This window comes from Canis lupus, chromosome 31 (genome assembly GCF_048164855.1).
Source record: "Canis lupus baileyi chromosome 31, mCanLup2.hap1, whole genome shotgun sequence".
In the NCBI taxonomy this organism is placed as follows: domain Eukaryota; kingdom Metazoa; phylum Chordata; class Mammalia; order Carnivora; family Canidae; genus Canis; species Canis lupus.
Genome location: NC_132868.1, coordinates 36,758,985 through 36,784,410, shown reverse-complemented (window position 1 = coordinate 36,784,410; position 25,426 = coordinate 36,758,985). Strand labels below are relative to the sequence as shown.

General features: G+C 41.6%; 1 long non-coding RNA gene and 1 pseudogene across 5 annotated transcripts in view; one reads left to right on the top strand and one right to left on the bottom strand.

Annotated features, from left to right (window-relative positions):
- Positions 1–305: 305 nt before the first annotated feature.
- Positions 306–492, top strand: LOC140622358 (ATP synthase membrane subunit K, mitochondrial pseudogene; annotated as a pseudogene).
- A 9,572-nt stretch (positions 493–10,064) lies between these two features.
- Positions 10,065–25,426, bottom strand: part of LOC140622300 (uncharacterized) — a 79,946-nt gene continuing 64,584 nt past the window's right edge. For all 5 annotated transcript variants that reach the window (XR_012022072.1, XR_012022071.1, XR_012022073.1 and 2 more), the window contains one exon: positions 10,065–10,304. This is a non-coding gene — a long non-coding RNA (uncharacterized lncRNA). The remainder of the gene's footprint in view (positions 10,305–25,426) is intronic.

The following is a 25,426-nucleotide window of genomic DNA, read 5'->3' as shown; positions in this document are numbered from 1 at the left end:
GAGAAGAGCCATAATATAAAAAGCTTATATAGATTACGATTGCTTTTGTAGACTCCATCTGCGATGTCATAGTCAGAAGGGTGTGTATGTGTGTGTGTACATGTGATAAGAATACCACAGCATATTCCTCAAGGTGCAGGCCAATCTGATAATTTGTAAACCATCAGTACTGGGAAGGCAGAGTGTGTCCAGACTGAGGCTTACAGAATCCAGTTTATAGGGCTTTTCCTGGCCGGGCCAAGGGGTAGCTGTGTATGTTAAGGTACTTGGGCCGCAGAATCTATGCCTTTTCCAAGACTGAAATTATGGCAGGTCCAGAAACTGATGCCCAATTCCATTTCACTGGTATTAAAAATATATTTCAACACTTATACTCCCACAGGGAGAATGAATTGTGTACTGGCCACATGCAGAGGCATTGCTTTGATAGTTTTATACATCTAGTTATGGTCTAAAAAATCTCCAGCTGTGAAAGCCACATATGAACTCTAAACAGTCTGTACCTCATCTGTTAAGTTCCCATGCCTGAACACGCTAATGTCAACTCACCATGTGATACTCAATTTGTACAATAAATTATGAACTTGGGGGAAAAAATCCAGTTTACATTTCTCATCACTTTCCCACTTGGTTGTCTCTAGGGTTTCATAGAGCAGCGGTTATTTCCTAATCTGATGTCTCTCTCCATGTGGTGGGCACTCAGCACAAGAAATGCTTCTACTGTCTATCTGCTCTCTCCTTGATTCTTCCTTGGAGAGGAGGAATTGCTTTAATGGTGACTTTGGGAGGGAAACCAGGCAAAGAGAGCTCAGTCCTTTCCTCTCTCCTCATCCTAAGGAGTCAGCTGCTCATAGAAAGCAAGGATTCTGTTCTGATTCTGGGTGCTGTACGTTCTTCAGAAGGAGAGCTCCATATGCAGGCTGGTGGCTGTCCAGATGAACTTGTGACAGGTGGGTAGGTCTGCTGACCCTACAGTACAGGATCAGGAAGCCCATTCTTGCTGTACCTAACCCACAATCACCAACCTACATTTGGTTCAGAACTGGGATGGGGAAAGGAGGTATAATTATGGTCTCCCGAAGACCCCAATAGGATTGTAGACTCAATCAAAATTACCTATGGTGTTACCCCCTTGTGTTTGCCACAGCAGGATAGAAGGCAGTATCTAATGAGCAGCCTCAGGTCCTTTGGGGAGAGGCCCAGTAATTGGTGGATCTCCAAGATAAAAGCCTTCACCTACAGTGTTTGCCAGTCTCTGGTGCAAATACCCACACTGTGAATGGTGTCAAGCTACACTTGTGACATCCTTAAACAGACTTGGGAGGAGATGTTCACAGGCTGCTCTCTCCAGTCAGTGAAGAGCCAACTCAGCCAACCATTGCACCTCTTTAGAGCAGAGAACACATCCTTCCACAGGAGCTGATGCCTCGCCTCTGGCACATGGCTGGGTGTACACCTCTGAGCTGGAACTCCTGTTTGGTGATTGTTTCCTTTCCTAGAACTGGCTCAACTGCAGGGAAAGGCCAAGTTTTGGGCCATATTCAGTGGCAAATCTACTGTCAGCTCAATACATGATTAAAGGAAACAAGACGAGAACAAGGTTTCCTTGCAGGTGGCCACACCAGGAGCCAGCCCAGCATGGATTAGAAGGACCTTCTTAGTAAGTTCCTGCAGTTACATATTTCCCTACTCTTATTTTGGAGCTTGGCTGTCAATTCTCCATCACATAAGAAAGGTCATTTTTCTGTCCCTGGTCCTCATTTTCTAAGTGACAGAAACACTAGAGTTTGAATTCTGTGTAACAGTTGAGTGATCATAGGCTGGTTGCTTACACCACCTTGATCCTTATTTTCCAGATTTGAAAAAAATGGAGATTGTGACATTTTCCCAGAAGGTTGTTGGAAATATTAGAAACGATGTTTCTAAAACAAATTACGATGGTGTATGGCATGGAGCAGGCATACAAGAAATAGTAGACATGTAGTCAGTCACCCTTCTGTTGGTGTGGGGGTGCACACACAGCCCAAGGAGGGGGGTGGTGAGAAGAGCTCAGTAAATGCAGTTCTTTTTTATTTCATTCCCTCCATTTGTGCTGTTCCCATTAGTTTTGTCCACTTCACCAGACCGCATATCTGTCCTCCTTCCAATTCCACCTTCTTCGGATCCTTCTACTCAGAAGTCATCACTATGTACGGGCTACAGGAACTGTAAGCTGAACTGTTAGCAGAAGGGCCCTCGCTCCTAGCGAGGATAAAGAGAATTGTCTTTAATGTGCAGGTCTATATGATTAGCATTTCATGTTTTAAAATACACATTTTAAGGACATACATAATATTCCATCTCGTAGATTCCCCCCTTATTTTGTCATAATCATTTAACTAGATCCTCAATTATGTTGTTTTCAGAAGTTTGCTATTATAAAAAATACTTCATTGAACATCTATATGCAAAACTTCTAGACTATAGTCAGGTTTTATCATTAAAAGGGGATATATACAAAATATATAGTATTTTTGTATAGAGTGTATATATATATACACAATATTTATTATCAAATATTACATTATTATATTATATTAAATGTATATTAAAATATTACAATGTTTTCACATATACCCAGCAGGAAATGCATGCCCACAAGAAATACTTCTGAAGCCATTCCCAGCCCTATCCAAGGAAATTTGGGCAGTTTTCTTCATAGTCAACCTATTGTGACCTAGTTGATTCCCTTCTCCCTCAATATTCCTCCCATCATTTTTATGTATCACTTTCTAAAATAATCCAGAAGATCCAGAACATAAAGGTATCTTAGGGTCTTAGTAAATCTCTTTCTGAGGTTGGGCTCCCCAAGAAGCCCCATGAAACAAAGATTCAGGTGCGAATAGTTTTTCTGGAGGTAAAGGACTGGGAAGGTGAGATAAGGAAGAGCAGGAAACCACCAAAGAATACTTACTAAGCCAGTTACCACTACGGGTTACTGGCACTTAGTACCCGGGGAAAATCACTTGGAGCCGGTGTAGACATCTGCCTCAGAGATATCTGATCCTAGGGACAGTGGATCTGGGGTATTTGTCTAGGAAGTCCTGTTAGTCACTGATTGACAGCCCCTGTTGGAGGGCGTTAATACCCTGGTATTACCTGTGGCACAGGTGGGCAATGTGGTTTTCGTGGCCAGGAAAAGCCCTCAAGCATTGCAGGAATGCAAGTGTTAATAGTTGGAAGTCTGCTAGCATGCACGGAGGTAGTAGGGGGGAGGGCAAATGGGTGAGATGCCCACAGAATCTTCTAGAATCTATCCTTAGGGAGCATGCAACTGACTTCCTGGAATGCGGTTGTTGCTTTAAGCTGTGACAAGCTGGTCCTTAAAGGAGGATATTCATGACCTAATGTCTATGCTCTCCAACCTTTTATATATCTATTGAATATTAAGCTGTGAAAACAGACCCTAACACAACAGAAGAAAGTAGATAACAGCTTTACATCTAGGAAGGGGACAATTATTAATTTAATAAACATTCATAGGGGGCCTTTCAGTCTGCCAGACTCAATGACAAGCACTAGAATAGAAAGGTGAATTCAACACGATCCCTGCCTATAAGGAGCTTACTTTACAGTCAGGTGGAAAAGACAGAGCCCTTGGATGAGTAGGTGGGGTCTGAGGTCAGAGGGGACCTATGGCTTGCTGTCCAGGTACATGGTCCGGGAGGCAGCAGTACCCCAGAGAAGAAATGCCTATTTGGTATATCTGGGCAGACAGGGCCTCAGAAAGCCTCACGGCGTCCCCCAGCTGCAGCATAATCCAGAAGTGGAGAGTGGCCCCAGGCAATCTCCAGATGTGCTGCAGGATGAGAATCATCTGCCCAAAGGGTCGCAAAAGCAGCAGAGAAACCTGGCAGGCATGAAGGTGTTCGTCATGACACTGAGGAATGCTGGACATGACCTGAGGGTAGGATCGATGGCTTAGTGGCCCCAGAGCTAGTGGGCAACTGAGATGCAGATGCTTTCCCCTGCGCCCTGCACCCTGCAGTCCTCTTAGGGCTGGGATGGAGCCAGAGAAGTCAGGAGGAGGCAACCCAGATTGGCTAAGAGTTCTACTTTGGGCAGAATGAGGTCTTGCAGAATAACTTCTATTTACTTATAGACAAATGAAGCAGGCACATCTCCTTCATACTCAGTTTGTGGGTTGCAAGGTGTACCCATTGCCCAGTGATTCCCCCAAAATCATGTTCTCATCAGTGAATCTCCCAGAGTCAAGTAAAGAGAGCATAGTTTTTGCAGGCAGACGGACTTTGATTTGAGTTCTAACTCTCCAGATTCCCGTCCCTATTTGATGTGTGAGGATGGACGAGTTAACAATATTTAAGCCCTTTTGAGCATCAGGTGCCAGTGGTTAGTGGGAGGATTCAAAAACAAGACAGAAGATCATTCCCAGGGGAGTCTGAGCAGAGGAGGCTTCCAGCACCATGTAGTGTGATGCTGTGACCCCTGGCTACCATGGCTCACTGACAGAGGGGAAGGAACCCTGACGGATGGGCCACCATGGCCCCACCCAGGCTGGGTGACACTGTGAGGACCTCATAGACTTCATGGAGATACTCCAGAAGCACAAGCTGAGAGGGGAGCTTGGAAAGGAAAAGTTCTGTTACAGTTGACGGACAGCACTGAGAAACCTTCTAAGAGGAGCCATTGCATGATCTCAACTTCTGTTCTGCAGATGCGATTATATCAACCCCCAAGGGTAGGAGAATTTGCCACAAATCAACAAGCATTTCCAAAGAATAAAAATTTTATGTATATATGTATATTTGTTTATACATATATGTGTGTATACGTATCACACCAGTTTCAAGGTAATGAGTGAGCATTGTGAATTCTGATTTTCATCATGAGAAATACTAAATAAAATGTATCATTTTTGTAGATATGCTTACATGTCTAAAGATTTAGGGTTTTAACAAGATGTTCTTTTTTCCTCCCTTTTCAGATATATCCAGATGTTTTTAATCTCTGCAAAGTAATGATGGCTACGTGCCGCATCCTTCAGCTGATTTGCGAGATGTATTTATGTGAAATAAAGGAGTTTTAAAGACACGATTCTTCCAAAAAACATTTTTTACCACATCTTATGGCCTGGAAAATTGGTTTTCTGTTGTTTTGCTCTTTGGAGTTAAGATATTCAAACTTCAGAAATATTGTTAAAATGGGACAAATCAAGCCTCATAAATTTTGGAAACAATCTCCTTCTACAAAATATGTAAAAATATTATACACAGTGTCTGGCATACAGGTAGTATTTAGCAGAAGTTTTCCCTTCCCTTCTCCCCGCACTGACAAGGGCCATATGAGAAAGATCCCCACTTTCTCATCATTCCTCCATATTGGCTTTCCCATTCCTAGTTTGCCTCAAAACATGAGGCATGTTTCTGCTTCAACTACAGCAGGTTCAGGGAATGCAGAGAAGACTCAATCCCTGTCCTAAGAAGTGGATAGTCTAGAGGGGGAGAAGGGCACATAAAGCTTGGACAGATCATCAGTCTGACACTCACCAGTCTAGATTTAATTCCACAGTTTCCCATTACATTATACAATAATCTTGCCAGGCTCCCACTGGCTTTCTTCCTCAGGGCACCTGGTCCGATGAATGGGGTCAGCTCTTGTAAATTAGGCCTGTCTCACACAAGTCTTTCAAACTCTAACCTGCGGAAAAGTAATAGCTCCAAGGTTAGGCTTGATAGATTCTTTGAAATGGCTTTCTAAATAAAGGAGAATCTGGTCCTGAATTGAAGAAGGAATACTTTTTTTTTAAAAGCAATGACTCTAAATTCAAGGGCACCTGGTTGAGGTCGGTAGAACATGCAACTATTGAGTTTGAGCCTCAGGCTGGGTATTGAGATTACTTTTAAAAAATCTTTTAAAAATAAAATAAAATGAAAACAGAGAGATAAAGAGAGAGAGAGAGAGAGGCAAACTGTTAGAGACTCTTAACTATAGGAAGCAAATTGAAGGTTGCTGGAGGGGTGGAGGGCGGGGGCATGGAGTGACTGGGTGATGGACATTAAGGATAGCACTTGATGTAATGAGTGCTGGATGTTATATGCAATGATGAATCACAAAATTCTACTCCTGAAACTAGTAATATAGTATATATCAACTAAATTGAATTTAAATGAAAGAAATTTGGGGGGGGTGCAGCCCCAGTGGCTCAGCGGTTTAGCGCTCCCTTTAGCCCAGGGCATGATCCTGGAGACCTGGGATCGAGTCCCACATCAGCCTCCCTGCATGGAGCCTGCTTCTCTCTCTGCCTGTGTTTCTACCTCTGTCTCTTTCTCTATGTCTCTCATGAATAAATAAATAAAATCTTAAAAAAAAAAAGAAAAAATGTTAAAGCAACAACTCCAAGTTTTAAAAAAAAAGAAAGAAAAAAAGAAAAAAAAAAGAAAAAGAACACAATGACTTTATGTGTGGGAAAGATAGCTGCCAACTCAAAATTTAGAATTTAGAAATCAAATTCTCTTACCCACTTCCATTTTTGCATTTAATAAACAGGTAGAGAGTGCCAGCCTTGGGCCAGCCACCAAAAAGCACTGGCTGAGTTAAACACGGTACCTGTCCTCCAAGAGTTCGTGGCCACGTGGAGAAGAAAGGCAAGTCAACAGACATCAGAGGAGAGGGCCATGAGGGCAATGGCAGAGAACGTTGATCGAGATTGTCTCAATCAATCTGGTAGTGTGCTCTCTCACAGTGGGTCATGGCCAGGTTTATCCCCACTACTGTAAGAGCAGTGATCTGGGTTTAGAGAGTGTTTTCCTGGTTGCAATTTGGCTCGCCCATGAGGTGGAAGTGGTATTCTTTAATACTTATATTTGTTCTGCTAATGCTGAGAGCCCATTGAGAAACTGGTCTCCATTTGACAATCTCCTGGACTCTATTCTGTGTCCCTGAGGACATCTCAGGAGACTCTCAATAGCTTTATCACATCTTCTCACAATAGAGCCTGGTTTTAGAACTGTTTTCTGCCCACATTGAATGGAAGCTTATTCCCTTGTACTTCCAGTCTTGGTTTCCTTAACAACTGATGCTCATCCCTATCTTTTTGGTTATCATCATCCCTAACCGAATTAAATCAAATAGAAAGTCTTCATCTCTCTCTATGTCTCCTTTGCAAAGGTGTGTCCAGTGAACCTGTTTATTCTCATACTGAGGGTGGTGAGTTGAGGGGCTGAGATGATTGTCCACTGACTCCAAGTCAGAGAACTGATTGATGAGACACGTCTTCTCCTTTGGGCTCCACCACTGCCCTGTCTAAAGTAGGAACTGACCTGGGTGGTGCTGGGGATAGAAGTGGAGTTGGAAGAAAAGACCCAAGACAGGAACTAGTACCTGTGGCAGCAGAGGAGGGTGCGGGAGACCAGCATCTGGAGTCGGGCCTGTGGGGCAAAAGTAGAAACTAGAAGGATGTCACATCAGTTGGACAGAACTCAGCATGCAGAGGCCCTACCTGAAAGATGAGATTGAAAATGCTTTTAAAAAAAACAAAAACAAAAAAAGTTCTTTAAATAACATTCTTAAATAAGTAGAAAACAAGCTTAAACTATTTTATGCTTTGAAATTGGCAGCTGCTTATTATAAAGTTTTGGTAAGGGAGAACAGGGGGAATGGGCAGTCTCCCCACTGAACCAGGAGCCTGATACGAGGCTCAATCCAAGACTCCCAGGTAAGGATGAAAACTCATTTACAAATTATGTAAACATGTATTGAGTTGTTGAAAGCATCACCTCATGTTCTAGGGAGGAGTTGTTTATGAATTTAAGAGAGGAGTGAGAGCTTCTCAGACAACTTTTTTTTTTTTTTTCCTAATTGAGAAAGGTTTTTATACTGCAGTGTGATAAGAGTGTGACCACAGTTTTACTTTTCTGGTTTTGCTCTGTGGAAGGAGAAGTAATGTTGTGTTTTTCTCTTTCTGCTCACAGTTCTCCATCAGTTTAATGAATGGCAATAGGACTAAAAGAACAGAGGGCAGCCATAGATCGCTGGAAGTACGTCTATGTTACTCCATTGCAGAGTCAAGCTTCACATAGGCTGAGAGACTTCAATGCACAAGCAAAAAAGGGAGAGAAGAAAGTCAGGGTTTTGTCTAGAGGAAGATACAGGAAATTTTAGGAAATGTATCAATGTTTAGTCACTAAGATGCTAAAATATTTATAGATGTTTATTTCTTTAAATTTTGCTCTATACAAATAGCACATTTATAGTGTTCTTTAATGTTCATATATATATTTAAAGATTTAATTTTTATTTATGTATTTATTTAGAGAGAGCTTTCAAGCAGGGAGAGGGGCAGAGGAAGAAGGAGGGCAAGAATCTCAAGCGGACTCTGTGCTGGGCCTGGATCCCGATGCAGGGCTCAATGTCACAACCCTGAGATCATGACCTGAGCCCAAATCAAGTGTTGGACACTTGACTGACTGAGCCACCCAAGCCCTCCAAAACTAAGACACCTCAAGTGACCTCAAGTCAGGATATCTAAATGACAGGAACACTGCAAGAGAGTTGGGATTAGTAGACTCTCAAGCGACAAATTTGCAACCTAAATATGAAGAGACCAAAGACATTCAGTAAAAGCTTACCCGAAAAATGTCAGTCTTATGGTGGTCAGAACATCTCCACAATTGAACGTAACCCAGGGCAACCATCCCATTGAGCTCTGAAGGCAGTCAACGTGACCGAATCAACAGGAACTGAAGTCTCTTCAAAAATAATTTTGGAAGTCAAATTGGGCTTCCGTGGGGATTGTCAGAGCTGGAATCAAAGCCAACGCAGCCTCTGAGAAAAATCCAATCCCCCCGATAAGGGAGATATAATTGTTGTTCTGAGATATGGATGGATAATTCAAAAGAGTAGGCAGACTTCATTCTTTGGAATATCGTATCTTGAAAGAGGCTAGATGATAAGAAAGCCATATCCTCCTTTCTTGCTCTCATGGATACTTACTTTAGGAATCTGGCCACCACGCCATGAGGAAGCACAAGCCATCCCAAGCAGTGATCACACTGAAAACTACGGATGGGTCCTCTGGCCACTGAGCCCGGCTGAGGCACTAGTCAACAGCATCAACTGCCAGACATGTTGAGTGGAGACTCCTCAGATGATTCCACCACCAAATCATGGAGTCTTCCCACCTGAGAAGCCCCAGCCAACATGCCATACACTGTCTGAATTAATTGACACAGAAACTTTACAAGTATAATAAAATGGTTGTTCTATCCCATTAAGGGTTTCAGGTTTTTTTTTTTAAAGCTTTTATTTATTTATTTGAGAAAGGGAGAGCAGGGGGAAGGGGCAGTCTCCCCACTGAACCAGGAGCCTGATATGAGGCTCAATCCAAGACCACAGGATCGTGACCTGAGTGAAGGCAGATGCTTAACCAACTGAGCCACCCAGGCAGACCACCCCCCCATTAAGGTTTTTTTTTTTTTGAGAGGCAAGGAGGTAATTATGCAGCAACTATAACTGCAATAGTATCTTTATGTTTCTCAGGCCAGAGACCCTCTGTTATAGTATCCAGAGAAGAAACTCCAGGCTTCATCTAGGATGGAAGAGAGCCAATGCCAGACATTTGAATTTGGGGATAGGATCTCAGGATCTAACTGCTTTTTTAATGTATGTTCAATGAATCTTGTCTGTAATCACTCACACACACTCCTACCTCTAGACATCATGGTGCCATCGAATCCTGAGCTCATCAAAAGGTCTGCTAGGGTTTTTCTCACCTTTTCTTTTGCCAACTCAGATTTCAGCCTTCTCGGGTCTGCTAATGTCAGCCATCACTCACTCCTTTAGTGTTGCCGTGGTCTTCTCCTCTGTTTCCTTTCCATGTGAGTTTATGCTTTAAGAATCACCTTATTGTTGTTTTAGTGGGGTTTTCAGAGGAAATGGAATTAAATACATTTGTCCAACTTAGCATCTCTAATTAGAATATTACCTAGACTTTTTTATATCCCTTCTGGATACATTGACTCCTTTTATTTACTTGAGTAAAATAAATTACTCAAGAGTACTGGATGAAAAATGTCTCATGCTTTATTGGAAAATAGCAATGACAATAACATCGACAACAAACACCTTTCCGCTCTCTCTTTTCAAATATTTCAGTTCTCTGAGATTTGTCCAAATGCATGAGCCTTAGGGCTCCTGTTTTCTCTAGTTCAAATCCTCACCAGCAAGGCTCCTCATTTTGTTTATGGTCTGAGTTGAATATTCATAAGAAGGTATAAAAACACAGGCTCATTCCTGAAGAAGACAACCTAAGATAAAAAACAATGTAGAGAAAACACAAAGAGCATGTCATGATTGTAAAGAAGTAGATTGGATAAAATATTTACAAAGTGAATGGCCAGTGGTTGAGTACACCGGTGGGTTGTTTGGGTCATGAAGTCAAGAGAGTCTGAGGTGTTTGCCGTGGTCATAGCCGTTAGCACACTTTTTAGGACCACCAACATGTCCCACCCTGCCCCTGCAGATAGAGCCTTTCAGGATGGTGTTTCTACTGTTGGACTCTCTGAAAACAGGAGAGTCTCCCCCTCCTACTCTCTCTGCTTTAGCGGAAATGAGAACTCTGGATGCGATTCTCTAACCTCCAGTTCTGAGTCATAGCTTTTCCATTCCCTGCTGCAGGTCTTCCTCAGTGTCTCAATGAGATGGTTGCAAAGGACTACCCGGAGAAGACACTCTCCACGAAGAGGGTTAACCAGCACCTCTGCTCCTCCAGTTCTTGCTCTGTTGGGGTTGGACAGCCATTCTTCTAGACTGCATCACATACTGACCCATTCCAAACTCCAATTCTTCTATACTTGGAAATCTCTCTCCCTTTCTCAAATTAAAGAAAAACTCTAGTTTTTCAAAGAGTTAGGGCACAGCTTGATGTGATTTTTTACATGCTCACACTGGCCAATGAACATTCAAGCATCCCATGATCATGTGAAAACCATGCCTGTTAATTTGTAAGTATTTACCTTTGTAGATGTGAGATAGGTAGTCCTTAGAAGAATTATATGTGTTCAAGTATTGTTTTTTTTAGCTTTATTTATTTATTTATTTAATAATAAATTTATTTTTTATTGGTGTTCAATTTGCCATCATACAGAATAACATCCAGTGCTCATCCTGTCAAGTGCCCCCCTCAGTGCCCGTCAGTTAGTTCAGAATTTCTTTAAGTATAACCTTAAGCTAGTGTCCCTTACTTTAAAAGTAGCAGACAAAAGCATTTTTGATAACCATATGACCTCTTCCTAACAATAGCCAGCCACCCTCAAGGTCCTGGAAACCTTGCTTTCAAACTCCTTAGAGGCTTACGGTATCCCTAACCCCCTCCAACTTGAAAGTATATAATGGGCCACTCCTCATGATCCCAGTGCAGGTCTTTCTGCCCATGGGTCCTTCCCTGTGATTTAATAAAACCAACTTTTTGTACCAAAGACGTCTCCAGAATTCTCTCTTGGTTGTTGGCTTCAAACCCTAACATCTTTCCTACATCAGTATCACTTAAGAAATTACAAGAGTTTTAAGAATTCTGGCCAGGGGATCCCTGGGTGGCGCAGCCGTTTAGCGCTTGCCTTTGGCCCAGGGCGCGATCGTGGAGACCCGGGATCGAGTCCCACGTCGGGCTCCCGGTGCATGGAGTCTGCTTCTCCCTCTGCCTATGTCTCTGCCTCTCTCTCTCTCTCTCTCTCTCTGTGTGACTATCATAAATAAATTTTTAAAAATTTAAAAAAAAAGTATTCTGGCCAGAAACAGGGAATGAACACCAAAATATATTTCTTATTACATCACAATATCACACATATTATATTCAAAAGACAAATATAAATAAATTCAATAATATTTCATTAATATGCTTAAAGTTTTTTAAGTAAGGTTTGCTACTCCAAAGTAAATGTGACAATCCTCAGGTAAAATATCATAGTTCTTCCTTATTCCTCTTTCTATTTCATTCCCCTGTTCAGAGCAATCACTATTATTTTATTCACTATATAGCTAGGTACATATCCTTCCAGTTTCTTTCTGGGCATTTACAGACAAAATGTTGTGAGATCATGGAGCATGATGGCCAAGAAAGAATTCTTGAGATGTTTTAGGGTTCAGCTTAGTAAATTTATTTAAGCAGCATGGGGACAGTGCCCACAGGCAGAAAGGGCTGCATTTTTGCTGTATGAAGCTGATGGCTACATGCTTAGTGCTCAAGGGGAAGGGGAGGTACAGGGAGTATTTGATTGTAAACGTCTCAGAATTTCTATTCATAAAACTACTTAACAAGATTTCTCTGGTGCTTATCATTCAGCTCGATATTTTAACTATCAGTGAGATATACAGTGATATATCAATGAGTCATGAGATCCTTTAAGACTGTGGCAACCAGCAGCACGTATTTGATCCTTATTAGAACTATGCAGGCTATAGGTTAGCCTTCCAGGCTAAAGTTGAGCACTTTTCTGCTTCTATCCCTCATCAATATGAGTGTACACACACTTGTGGTAAGCTGAATAAAGGTCTACCAAAGATGTCCACATCCTCACCTCTGGAATCTGTGAATAGATTAGGTTACATAGCAAAAGGAACCTGAGGTTGCTAATCATCTGACTTTAAAAATATGTTATCCTTTATCTGGGTGGACCCATGTAATCACAAAGGTCCTTAAATGTGGAAAAGGGAGACAGAAAAGCTCCAGTAATGAGATGTGAGAAATACTTGACCTATCATTGCTGGCTTTGCAGATGGAAAGGGGCCAGGAGCAAGAAATGCAAACAGCCTCTAGAAGCTGGAAATGATGGGAAAACAAATTCTCTCCTGGAGCCTTCAGAAAAGAACCCAACCCTGCCAATATCTTCATTTTAATTCAATGAGTCTTATTTAGGACTTCTGGCCTCCAGGACAATGAGATAATAAATTTGTGTTGTTTTAAGCCACTAAATCTGTGCTACTTTGTTACAGCAGCACTAGGAAACTAATGTAAAGACATTGGGAATTCCTCAGTAAATGGCCCACCCAGTTCCCCCAACGGAGAAGTTGAGTCCACAAGCCTTACACACATACTTGACTTCCAATCAGCTCTTTCTCATACTCAAAATTGGGACAGAGAGACAAGAATCTCCAAACCTCTAATGAAAGCATAATAATGAAAGATAAGAGAACAAATTTTTTTTAAAAACTTGACATCTTCAAATCTGTTAATCTTCTCCTAGGGCTTCTGAATTTTGTGAATTGAATAGCAAAACCCCTCCCCCTTTCCATCAAGATGCTAAAATTAGTTTTCTATATTCTTTTCTAATTCTTATTACATTTTGGTTTTTAGGCTTTCACTCACAAAATTCCCTCCTTTCTTTCTATAGCAAGCCTGAGCTGATGGTTTCAGCCTTCTAGGACATAGATTATCAATGCCATTATATCATGGTCTCCCCCTCCCTGAATAGTTCTAGCCCTTAAGGTTTTTATTTATTTTTTTAATTCATTTATTCATGAGAGACAGAGAGAGAGAGAGAGAGAGGCAGAGACACAGGCAGAGGGAGAAGCAGGCTCCATGCAGGGAACCCTACGCGGAACTTGATCCCAGGTCTCCAGGATCACGCCCTGGGCTGAAGGAGGTGCCAAACTGCTGAGCCACCTGGGCAGCCCAACCCTTAAGGTTTTTAAAGAACAAGTGGGTTGAAGATTATGAAAGCAAACTGTAAAAATAAATTTTAAAAGATACTATTCAAATATAAAGTTTTAGGATAATGACGCTGATGATGAATATTTACAACAGCCCTACTCCTTGCCAATAACCTGTAACTACTTCTTCCCAGTCATCCCATCTCTGAATTCCTGACTTGCCTTTTGTTCCCCTCCTCATCTCTCAGGCCCCCAGAATCCCAGCAAGGAACTCTACATTGTCAGGGAAGACTATCCTCGGAAAAGGCCTGGGTAGCCCAAGGATCTTGGAACTCTACTCTTGACTCCAGCGTCACCCTTTGGAGCAACAGCGGTGCTGCCCCACACTGACACAAGCAGATCCTCCTCTGGATCCAACCTGCTGGGGTTTATTTACCAGACCAGTCTTCCAAACAGAAGCTCCATTCACTTCATCTCCCTGGAGGGAGGCAGAAACACACCCTGGGCCATCATAGAACTGGGTAGGCTTGTTAATCAAAATTTCTTTAACTTCATCTAACAACAGGGGTGTGTTGAATAAAACTCCCAGAGTCAAGTGTTGGCTCTGCCTCTCTGAAAGGAAAGCAATGAAACAGGAAAGGCATCCAACCGAGATAAAAGCTAAGTTAACAAATGATAGCATTTCCAAAACAAATCATTGGGCTTGAATGCCCTGGAATGAAATAGAAGAGAAGGGAGTGTCACAGAAGACACGGGGCTGAACTCAGCCCTCCAGTTGACAGAAGGCAGGGGGCTGACCTAAGACTTTGCTATAGATTGTGTCTTCCTGACAATGTTCCCAAGAGCCCACCCTGCCAGGATCACTCTGCTCTTCCTGTTTTTCCCACATTTCCTGTCTTCTTCAGGAGGTGCATGCTGCGAGGACACGTTAAGCTCTCGTTCAGAGTCTTAAATTATTTTCACGGTTTTGTCTAAGAAAATAATCTACTAGAGAGAAACACAGAGCTGATTGAAAAGAAATAGCCTCATCATTTTAGCATGGGGAAAGAGCGGTGAGAAATGTGGACCAAATGTGATGCTGAAAAGCTGTTTGATGGTGGAGCCAAACCCAAGCTAATGCCTCTAAGGTCATGCACTTGCTCCTATATCCTGGTCAGCTTCCACTACAAATCACTGGTGATAAGTCGCACATGGGTCATCTCTGAATCAGAGAACTGAAGAAACACAGATGGGTCACTCAGGTATGCTGCAGAGAATTATGGCAGGGCATGATTTCTTGGTACTTTCTCTGTGCCAGGCATTGTGCTAAATTGGAAGACGCATAAAGATAAGCAAAACACCATTGTGCTCTGTGAGCACATTATCCAGCAGAGGAAATGGAAAAGCAGGAACATGTGACCCAGTCTTTGAAGTATTTCAACAGGACTGGGCAATTACATTCATTAAACTCTTCTGGCTGCAAGGATGAACTTGAGCTAGGCTTCAAGTGAAGGTGGATTTTATTGGTGCTCTGTTATGGAAAACCAAGCATTGAAAGGGGCAGTGATATGGTGGAGTCTGTGTCAACTGGAACCAGGAACTTGAATGTTGCTATGAACTCTTTTTTCCATCTCAAGCAACTGTATCATTTTTCCCTCTTTCTCTGTAGACTACCTCTGCTTTTCCTTTGAAGTATTTAGTAACATTCAGTTATTTGCATTCTTCTTTATTCCAACTCTGAAAGTGCTGGGAAGGGTCTCATTGATCCATCTTGACTCATGTTCCCACATCAGACCAATCCATGGAGGCAAGAGAGCTGACTCATATAAGAGCACAGAAGCTCCAGTGAAAACCTCACAGCTCCCCTCTTCACCTAGGTAAATGCTTCCTAGCTTTGCCTCTCACACTCATTTGGTTTTTCTGTTTTTCTCATAGTCACATTCAGATTCTCCATCTCTACTAAGATCTTTCCAAAATGATCTGTATGTTTTGAACCAGCTTCTCCATGGCCTCATGGATCTCCCACCTTACTCCATGAACATGGGCCATAGGTTCATAATGTATTATCCACCCCAGAAGCCCAGATGCCAGGCACCCATGCCTAGACAGTGAGATTATCCATTGAATAACCACATAGAGTATCAGAAGACTATTAGAATGTGGATTTGAAGCCCAAGGATGCATTGGGACTAAAGGTATTGACTTTGGGGAATTATCTCTCTGGAAATGATAGCTGAGGTTGTAAAAGTATATGTAATAACTGAAGAAAAAAGTTGTGTGTGAGAAAAGAAGAGGATCAAAAAGAACCTGTAGTATCTTACATAAGGAATAGACAAAGGATAAAAAGCCTTCAGGTAAGAGAAAGACAGAAGATGAAGAGAAGAATGGGGATTTGACTGACTTAGATGACCAACCTGTGAGCAACAGACAACTCTTAACCACCCAATGGTCAGCTCATGGTACACTTTCCAATTCCATGATTTCTCCTGATTTTTCTGTTTCCATTTCTCTATTTTACTTCTTGATAGCATTAATAGGACTGAGAAAACATGGGTCAATATCATTTTGCTTTCAAGCACCAGGCCTGATAAGAGGGATTGACTACATAAGGGAATGGCTAAAATGCAAAGTAAAGATTTTTTTATTTTCTTATGTATGGATATTTGTTCATCCGTTCAATAATATGTTAAAATTTTATATAATGCCATAGTTGCTACAATTCCAAGCAACAAAGCAACAGATTTCCAAGTTTAAGAACCAAGATGTATAAGATTACTTACTATTTTCTAGAAAGATATTTCACTATAAGATCTCCACTTTTATGTCACTCCATTGTCCTTTTATTTACACATTTTGTATTTAAGCCATAGCAGGAAATGAACAACCTCCTGAGAAAAAATGAAAGTCTGTGTTTGCAAGAGCATTTACCACCTAACTGCTTTGGCCAATTTTCAAGCTTCTGAGTATATGTCTAAGACGCCCAAACCTAGCATCGATGAAAGGATATAACCATAAGTTAACATGGTTGTTGGAGGTCATCAATGATTTAGATAAGGAGTTCCTCTCTTATTAATGATGTAAAATCTTCCCTCAGGTTTTGAAAATCAAATACTATGGGTCAGATTATGGTTCTTTGCCAAGTAGGGTGCATGTTCGATGATGTGTTTTTAATGAACAGTTCATACCATTTTTTTTTGCAAAAGCCATTTATCCTCAGCTTCCAAAATTAGCAATAAGGGAAATGTTTTAGGGTCTTTTAAAGATTCTTTTCTTTTTGTACTTTGGACAACAAACCAACTGAATGTTATCAAAAAGATCTTTCCAAAGAGACAATAATTAAAATGAGTGGAAGTAGCAATTGAGTGATGGTAGCACCATCCTGGAATATGAATACCAGGACCACATTCAGATTGTCAATACTAACACCACGCTCAGTCAGGCACTTCAAATATTTAGTGACAGGGATCATGGTAACTTCTATTATGTCTGTAGTGTACTAACCTTTACATACCCTACCATCTTCTACATATTCCCATTCCTATTTAAACCACATCTCCTATACTCTTCTTTATGTTAGACATTCCCCTCCTGACGTACCCAAGGAGACCCTTTTAAATGTAGTATCGAATCTGAAAATTGGAGAACAGGAATTTGGGGGCTGAGATAACTGTGAAGAAATGTGTCTGTCTGAGGACCCATGGCCAGAGAGGAATTGGGTAACATAGCTACTACTTTTAAGGATTAGGGGAAGGCAAGAATAGGTTAAGAAGTAATTAGAACTATGGTAAAGGAATTTGAAAGCAAGGTGGGAATCACAAGTCAGATTTGGGGAGAGAAGGATTTGGGGAGAGCCAAACTCAAGGCTCTCAAACTGATGGAGTTCCCAGACCACCCCTTTTTCACCATGGCCTGTGAGTGTTTTGGGAGTAGGAAGCACGATTTATTAGATTAGGATAGACAGGATCTATTTAGTTGAAAATGTGGAACAAAACCAAATGAAGCATTTCTAAATTTCACCTTCCAAATGCTAACACATTTAACACTAAGTGGGGTAGTCATTAATGCTATTTATAAATTATTTCTAGTTTTCATTTTCTAAGTATTGCACTCTATTTCCCCCTTTGAAGTTTGATGTGGTCGTGTGATTATCTTCAGCCAATAATTTGCAAGTAGAAGCCTTACAAGTCAATTCACAGTTCACCACATTCCCTTCCCCTGCTGAAATGGTGATATCTAGATGATGCCTCTGCCAGCTTCAGTTTCTGAGGGTGTACAGCAGGCTAAGCCTTTCATCTGACTTGTTTTGGACATGCAGCATGATTGAGAACCAGGGTTTCAGAGTAAAGAGGACAATGGACACAATTTGAAAATTCATGGTCATTTTAGCATGATCTAAACTTGTATAAAGTCACTGACTTGGGGGGCTGTCTTTACTCCAAAAAAACGTATCCTATTCTGATCGATATGTCAAGGCATCTGTAAACAACGAGCAGTATCCTATTTCAAGAAGGCCAACAGGTGAACCTCACTCTAACTGTGCAAGTTTGGTAAGCTGAGGTTAACTATACTGGTGCTGAAAAGTGATTAAATTTCTGGGATCCAGAGCTCTTGGCTTCCAAGTGAACACTCTCCTTCCAGATCTTTAGATATTACAAGAAAATTCTTGCTGAGGAACTGTAATAAGGCCTAAAGCAACTAACATTTAGCAGAGATCGAGTATTACACAGAAAGTCAAGCCTCAGTCTTATTTGTATGATTCCATATGGCTCTGTGTAAAAGTATGACACCATGTCTCCCCCTCTTCCCCACACCCAGAGCACCTGAGAGCCAATTCATCTAGAAAATGTTTGATCTGGCCAGCAGAATATTGTAAAGAAAAAAATAATTTTCATGCCTTTAGTTTAAGCAAGCACTCTCAGATTTTCCACTGCCTTCTTTTTTTCTATTATTATATCCTATTCTTTTCCCTTTCTTCACTTCTATTTCTTGCCTGGCCTCTGAAGGCACTGAGTTTGGACTCTTCAAAGAGGCATGGTGCCTAAGAAGGAAAGAATACATAAGGCCAATGTTTAGGTGCTCAGTGTGACATACAGAAAAGCAGACATGCATGTTACCAAATTCACTGAGATTATCTCTCACCATTCTTCAACACCCACCATCAGCATGGCCTGTCTCTTTGTCCTCCCCTGGGCCAACTTGATGCCCAAACCTAGAATCAAGATAAGCCCAAGCAAACGCATATGAAGAATTTCTTGCATATGATGTGGGGTAGGAAAAGAGGGTGTAGTCACACATTTGGGAACAGCAAGTAACATTTTACGCTCTTGCTAGCATATGCAAGACTGACTTGATCTCTTCTGTTGTGGTTTAATAGGAGAATGGGAAAGGGGACATGGGCTCTAGAGGTTACCAGAATCAAAGCAGTGTGTTTAAACATCCTACTTCACAGTTACACTCTAGTAGCAATGAGTGTTCCTAGTATCCAGATCTTGGTTTCTAATAGCATACTCCAATAAAAGGGTTCCTTGGAGAAATGATTCTTTCTAGGTCTAAGGTTGACAAAATATGAGATGAGCCTGGAGCATCTTGTAAGACCAGAAGGGGAGTGCTCAGGAAATGAAGAATGGGAGCAAGTCAAAGATACTTCGGAGTCAACTGAAAGAACTCCCAGTGGCCAAAGCTGGAATAATTTAAGCAACAAAATGAATAACATAGTATTGGGATTATAAGCAAAGGATAAAGTAAATACACATGAGCCCAAACTGGCCATAAATAAATGATTGAATAAATAAATGGGAAAGAAAAGACATATATTTCTTTCAGAAGAATTCCATTAAATATATATATATTTTATATATTTTAATGGAAAAATATATTATATATTATATATTTTTTAATGGAAAAAAATATATATACTTGTATGTAATATATACCTATATATATATTTAATGGAACTCTAAACCACACTCTCCTAAGCGTGGGCTAGATTTAGTAACATGCTGCCAAGGGTAAAGTATGGAAGGGGGAAAATGGTAACTTGACTGTGAAGAAATCTGACAGACACTACCTTACACAAGTTATGAAATCTTAGTTGGCATTAAGAGTAATGCCATGCAGATCTCGTATGAAATAATGAGAAGGGCACTTTACCTCTGTAGTATTCTTTCCAGAAATCCATAACCCCAGTCTAATCATGAGAAAAAAAATAGACAGACCCAGATGGGGAGACATTATACAGGGTACCTGGCTAGTTTGCCTCAAGACTGTCAATGTCATTAAAAGAAAAAAAAAAAAAAAGACTGAGAAACTGTTAGAGATCATAAGAAAATGAGAAGACACAATAATTAAAAGCAATATAGTACCTCGGATTAGATACAGAAAAAGGTGATAGATGGAAAAACTGGTGAAATCTGAATAATATCTTTAGTTTAGTTAATAGTTATGTACCAATGATGCTTTCTTACTCATGACAAACATGCACTGGTAATGTAAGTTGTTAACCACAGGAGAAATTGAGTGACGGGTATACAGGAACTCCCTGTTGCTTACATTTGTAATTCTTTCTTATTTTTCAACTTTTCTATAAACCTAAAATTATTCCAAAATAAAAATTCCATTTTAAAGAATCCTGCTTTATATAGTGTTGAAAAAAGACCTCATTTGTACCTTCAAGGAGTTCCTCGGCTAAGGGAGATACAACCAACCATAATGGTAGTGAAAACTGCTGGCTAGTCACCAAATTCCTCTCCTTCCCTGGCACACAGCTAGACCGCATCTGCCAGCTTCCTTTGCTGATAAGTGTGGTCATGTTACTGGGCCTAACCAATGAAATGTGAGTGAAGGTTATGCAGCCACTTTAGGCTCCTGCTTATGCTTCTTCGTGTTCCATCTCCATTTTGGTTGATGACAACTGAGACAATGACATCAACCTTGGAAGCCACTTTCTGAAGAACTAAAGACAGCAAAGCTGTCGTCAGCCTGGGTTCAAAATTGGTAATGTAAGGGAGAGCTATCTCTGACCTAGAATCCCCACCTTGAGTCTTGCATAGCTAAGGAGTAAGCTTCTATTGTGTCAAACTGTTCAATGTTAGGATATTTGTAACCTTGTTTACCTTTCTAATCCAGTAAGACAATGTGGAAAGGGCCTCATGGTGGTGGGAACATGAGCACTGTGGTCACAGAGAAGAAGGGTCTTTAGGAGGCAGGGTTGGGGGTGGCAGGAAGAGAGAAAATGGCTCAGAAAAAGCTTTCGTGGAACAGGTGGTACTTGACTTGGATCTTTGAGGACAAGTTAAGTATTCCAGGCAGAGGGAATAATACAAAGATGGCCACAAGGGCAGCTTTTAATTATTTTTGAAACCCCACATGAGGTCTGGCTGACTTCATGAAGTCATAACACTGCCCCTCTTCTAGGAGGCCTAAGGTCATTTGCTGCTGTCCCAGGGTTTACTGCAGACATTCTTGCTCCATTTGATACACAGTTCCTCACCCTTTATTTCCTCTGTTGGGTGACAGGGTAACACTTGAGTTACCATCCTGAGTTATCATACTCATTGATTCAACAAACATTTATTGAGTGCCTGTTACATGCCCGATTCTGTCATAGACACAGCAATTTATGTGATGGACAAGAATTCTAGTCAGGAATTGGGGAGTGAGGGGCCAATATGGGGCATGAGAAGAAAAAAGGTAATGAATAAATAAGAAAAATAACTTTGGACAAGGAAGGTGCTATTTTAGTAGTGACTATATCATTTATTGCCTATACTAAGATACTTTAAAAAAAAAAATGAGGGATCCCTGGGTGGCACAGCGGTTTGGCGCCTGCCTTTGTCCCAGGGCGCGTTCCTGGAGACCCAGGATCGAATCCCAAGTCGGACTCCCGGTGCATGGAGCCTGCTTCTCCCTCTGCCTGTGTCTCTGCCTCTCTCTCTCTCTCTCTCTCTCTCTCTCTCTCCCTCTGTGACTATCATAAATAAAAAAAAATGAGAGGAGATATGCTAGGACAACAGGTATAAACTAGGCTATCGTAGGCAAACTGAGAAATATGGTGGCTATGGAGATAATAAAACCAGATGGTGGTAGGTGAGGACTAAGGAGGTGGCACTTAAGATTAGTCCAGAACAATGAAATAGAGCTATCCGTGTGTTGACCTTAAGGAAGTATTTTCCAGGCAGTAGAACAGAAAATGCAAAGAGCATGCAGCAGTAATGAACTCGGCCTATCTGAGAAGCATGAAAAATATTGGTTTTTTTTTTTTAAGATTTATTTGCTTATTTTAGAGAGAGAGAGAGAGAGAGAGTTTGTGTGTGTGTGCGCTTGAGCCGGGGGAGGGGAGGTGGGCTCCCAAATAAGTACAGGGCCCAACACGGGCTCCATCTTATTACCCTGAGATTATGACCTGAGCCAAAACCAAGAGTCAGATGTTTAACTGACTGAGCCACCCAGATGCCCCTGTTGGTGATTTTTTTTTTTAATTGGAGTGAATAATGAGGAGAGTAGTACAGAGATCAAGTCAGAAAGATACCAAGAGTCTGTCCCATCACATATGACCTTGTAGGTCAAGGTAAGCAATTTAAATTATATTTTAAACACAAAGAGAAGCTATGGAGATTTTGAAACTGAGAAATTATATGGTCCCATTTATTCTATAAAATGATCACTCTAACTTCTAAATGGGGACTGAATTTTAGAGGGGAAGGGTAGAAAAGTAAGAATAGTTTTGGAGACTCCTGCTAGAGCCCAAGAGAGAGGATGGGGACTTGAGCTAGATTGGAAGCAGGGGTGATGGTCAGGGCTGCACAGATTCAGGATGTAATTTGGAGGTGGAGCTATAAGAACTTGCCAATGGAGCTGATATAGGAAGTGGGAAAAAGGCAGGACTCAAAGTTCTAGGCTTTTAGCCTCCATAGCTGAATCAAGTTCCATTACCCGAGATGGGAGTCTTGAGGAAGAGCAAGTTTTAAGAAGAGATAAGTGGTAATCAATAATTCTGTTTTGGCCATGAATTGTTTTGTGAACACATCCGTTACCTTAGCACCAAATACCATCTCCATACTATCTCCAGGGATTTAAGTGTTCGAGAAGGATGTCCTGACTCCAATATCAACTGCCTGATATTTCCACCTGTTTGCCTGGTAGACATCTTGCTCTTAATACCTTTCCAAAAGCAAGGCACCACCTTCACACTAGGGCTACTGGAACTCTCAGAAAACTGGGACCTGGTGGTGTCTTCAGGAAATGACAAGTTCATTTCCTTAGGTTTTCCCCCACCTGGTGCTGCCTTCAGGGGCCCAACTGCTTCTACCCTGGGCACCAACGAATCACCCCAGAATAACGGTCTTTCCAATTACACCAAGAAGGAACATTGTCCTTTAGCTCAGGAAACAAACCATAGACCTCCAATGCTCTGAGACCTCCTAGGTCTTTGTCCTCAGTTTTCACCAGGTGACACTATGACTCAGTATGTAAAAACATAACCACAAAAGGATTTAAGGATTCCTCAATTTGGCATAGCTTAGAGGAGTTTTAGGGAAGGAATCTTTTAACTGGAAGAAATATAAGAATGACTGTGAGTTTGTGGGTATAGGGAATGGTGGAAGAAGATGTACCCAAAACAGTGAAAGTATTCCATTCCCTTCATGAGATTAATAGTGCTGGGACACAAGAGAAGAGGGGCCCCTGCCCTAGGCCCAGGTGTAGGTGATCCAGCTTGGGCTCTTTTCCAGCCATGTCTCTTCTCAATGGGCCTAGTGAATGGCTCACACAGAGCCTGTGTCTTCCCTTCTTTACCACATTCTAGATATCCAAGACCCTGCGTTTCCTTGCCCACATGTCTTTAAACTTGTAGCAGGCCTTTCTGTGGCTCCATCTTCCAAAGAGTGGATGATGTTAGCATTTAAGCCCTCCCAGGCCATGGTGGTAGCCATGGGAAGCTCCCAGCAGGTAATGTGGAAAGAACTTGGGTGGTTGAGTAAGGCTGCCGCCAAGCAGGAGGCTCCCTGAAGAGTGGAATGGAGCTAAGGGGTGGGAAAAGAAAGTGGGCCGTCCGTCAGCAGGGATTGGGAGCCAAGGCTACTTGCCCCATGACATCATCTTCTAGGGAGGAACTCTGAGGAGCCCAAGGATTTTAAAATTGAGCCTACCCCCTTCCCAGATCTTTGTTAAGACATATTTGTGAAAGTATGAGGATAATTCTTTCAATTTATGAATCTCTTATCATGTAAAACTGCCATGTATTTAGACATAAGGTGTGTGGGACTCCAGAGGTATCCTGCCTTTGGCCCTGAGTGTAACTGAGTGGGAAAGCACATGGGAAAGCACATGGGCCTGTCACTGTGATGGTCTCCTTGCACCCATGAGAGGTGGTGCTAAAGGCTTGCTGCTCTCTCACCTCTGCTCTGCAGTATGTATATTTTAGTAAATGGGTGGAAGCTCAATTTAATCAGCAGAAGATGGACTAAGCTCAAAATCATTATCACTCTATCCACACACCATGTTCTGGGGTAGGAAATGTTCTCTTAGTGGGGATAAAGGATTTAGTGGCTTTCTGTACGGAAGTCTGTGTGTCAAAATGTGTGTGGTTGGCTTTAAACATGAGGAGAAAGACACAAAATAGAGTTGGAGTCTGAATGGGGAAAATGACCAAGGTCAATGCTGAAATTTTACAAAGGGTCAGGCATATCTTTGCTCTGCCGCAACTGAAGAAGTGTGCATATGTGTGTGTGTTGAAAGGCGTGGGGAATGGGTGAGTCCATGCAGAGGTCAGACATACACTCTAAGCCAGACCACTTAGCTTCACATATTCAGAATAAGCCATCAGGTCTTACCCCTCTTTGTGGGCACCACTCTGAGACCCAGGGAGAAACATCTGGGGTCATTCTTTGGCTTCACCTTCACCTGCCTATTTGAAGCCCAGAATGTGCCAGAGCTCTTCGTGGCACATTTTTATAGATTAATATTATTATAATAAATAATAATAAAATTAGTATATTATTATATATTATAAATATTGTAATAGATAATAAATATAGCATAATTTTAAATAAATATATAAATAGAAAAATCTATGTACACATATCCTCATCCATTTATGTATATTTTCTACAAAGGAAGCCAGGAGAAGACACAAGACAGGTCTAACTCCCATGATGCCCAGCCTGGAACCACACCACCAGCACCAGCTCCCTCCACACATTGCCATTAGGGAGAGCAGACACCTGTGTAGCAGTGGGTGTTTGTTCTCTAAAGTGATTGAAAATCCAGTTCACCTCCTTTTTCACTTCTCGCATTCTCCTCCTATCCACTGAGCCCAGAGGAAGGGGGATACGGAGACATGCAGAAATGGCTGTCTTTTCTGACACAGTAGTTCCTGGGTGGAACTGACCGTCCACCTTCCCCAACTATGACGTCATCTGCAGGGGTGTTGACTCACTTGGTCTAGGTTAGGGGATAGTCTAGGCATGAGGAGTCTCAAAGGTCCCCACATGATTCCAATATGCAGCCAAGGTCAAGAATCTCTGCTCTAAACAGCAGCAACCGCCCCCCCAACACACACACTCCAGAAGAGGTCTTTAATTTTGGCTAATCTACCCGAAACTGTTCCCCACCCTCACTGAAACTTCACTCAGGGGAAAGATATCCTTGGGCATTGTTTTAGCAGCATTGGACAAGTCTATGCCATTATTGTAGACAAAATAATGGTGAACTTGGACACAGTTCACCATAATAAGCTCTTTCTTCCCTTGCTTGCTATTAATACCATTTCGGCACAGATAAAAATCAATATAAAAATAGCTTACTA